The sequence below is a fragment of the Phodopus roborovskii genome, unplaced genomic scaffold (genome assembly GCF_943737965.1).
Source record: "Phodopus roborovskii unplaced genomic scaffold, PHOROB, whole genome shotgun sequence".
Lineage (NCBI taxonomy): Eukaryota > Metazoa > Chordata > Mammalia > Rodentia > Cricetidae > Phodopus > Phodopus roborovskii.
In genome coordinates, this window is record NW_026126514.1 from 6,149,735 (window position 1) to 6,151,424 (window position 1,690).

The window sequence follows — 1,690 nt, forward strand, 5'->3', positions numbered from 1 at the left end:
GCCAGGATTATACATTTTAGTAGGCTCTGAATTCTGTCTGTGACATTATGTTGTAAAACTTGTTTTTTTATATATGTGTATGTCCTCATCTGTGCATTATAAAGAATTACTCAAATAATTTTTCTGAAAAAGGACTGTGCTTGACACTTGGAAACCATTTATTTTACTTATTTTTCAATTTTGACATTTCTCAGCTTGATTGACCTGCAAGTTTTAATTTCCCTTTATGAAAGTAGGAGCCTAATACTTTCTCTTCTTTTCATAGGCTCGATGTGCTAACACTTGTTACTTAATGCCTTGGTTTTCACACCCCAATTTTAGGTTGCACAAAACATTATTGTGTATAGTTAATGATTTGAGTTCAAAACAAAGTCAGATGTTTCTGTTGTCATTATGTGAGAAACTCACTAATGTTTTAGCATTCTCAGTGTAACAAAATGCTGCAAAGAAAATTGTACTTATCCAAAGAGAAAAGTGGAAGGTACATCTTATGCATTTTTCTTGCCAGTATCACAATGACATCATTTCTATCTCAAAGAACCAAACATTATCTGCATTAAGTCTAGGTATGCTGCCTGTACAGTTCCTTGCATGTTTAAAGGTAGCCGCCAACATACTTTCTGTGGGCAATCGACCTCATTCTGGAATGCTAGCTCAATTCTTTTCGAATGAAATTGCAACCTAGTTAACACTAAGTATTCCTTTAGAAACAGAATGGAAGAGTGAAGATTAAAAAAGAAAACGTTCCCAAACGTGGTTTGAGGTTTTAAAGAGACATGCAAAGAAGAGCCGAATAGAGATTTTCATTTTAACTGAGGAAAGTGGGTACTGCTCACATGAAATGCTGCAATTTCTCCAGAGAGTAATCCAAAGATGCATTTAGACCATTGTTAGCAAAGTTCACAGCAAGTTTCTTCACAACACAGCTTCGAATCTTTTAAACAATGACTTAGGAGTAACTGTAATGGCAGGATGAGGAAAATACTCTGATAGCAGAAAGTGTTTTCCTGTCCCTGTCGTCCAAGGCTCTGTGATCGCAGCCCATCATTCCAGCAAGGCTTGGGTTGCTCTAGGGATGTTTTAGTCCTTCCTAAATTCTTATGCTGAGAAATCAATTACAATATCCTGAAGCACAAATTGTAGCGAATGAATATTTACACATGAGGTTTTCTCAAAAATTGTTTTTGAACTTAGAAGTAGCCTTAAATGGATAGGGTAGTCTTTCATCTACTTAACTTTTTTTTTTTTTTTTAAAGAAAAATATGGAACAGTTTGTGCATTTTTGTATTGTCCTTGAATAGGAGACATGGTAATTTTCTCTATATTATTCCAATTTTAGTGTATGTGCTGCCAAAAGGAGTATATTTGTCGCTTAAATTTTAAAAGAAATCAAAATACTTAGTTCTACGCTCTTTTGTGGCACTCCCTTATCTCACCAAGGGGTAATAGTGAGAATCACTACCATAACAAAGCCTTAAGATGCATCTTTGCAAGCCAGGTGTGGTGGTGAATGCCTGTAATCTCAGGACTCCCTGACACTGAGGCAAGACTGTCTTAAATAAACAAAAACAAATAGAACAGAAAAGCATGTTTGAAAAACATGAGTTTTAAACTGTTTTCTTTTGTTTGGGTCTAGAGATTAAAGCCAAGGCCTTTAACAGGTTGAAAGGAGTACTGACCCATATCTGTA

The 1,690-nt window shown here is 35.4% G+C and overlaps 1 non-coding gene across 1 annotated transcript; it reads right to left on the bottom strand.

Moving 5' to 3' along the window:
- Window positions 1–1,256: 1,256 nt before the first annotated feature.
- On the bottom strand, window positions 1,257–1,363 carry LOC127230812 (U6 spliceosomal RNA). Its single transcript, XR_007835212.1, has one exon. It is a non-coding gene; the product is annotated as a U6 spliceosomal RNA (small nuclear RNA).
- Between the last annotated feature and the right edge of the window lie 327 nt (window positions 1,364–1,690).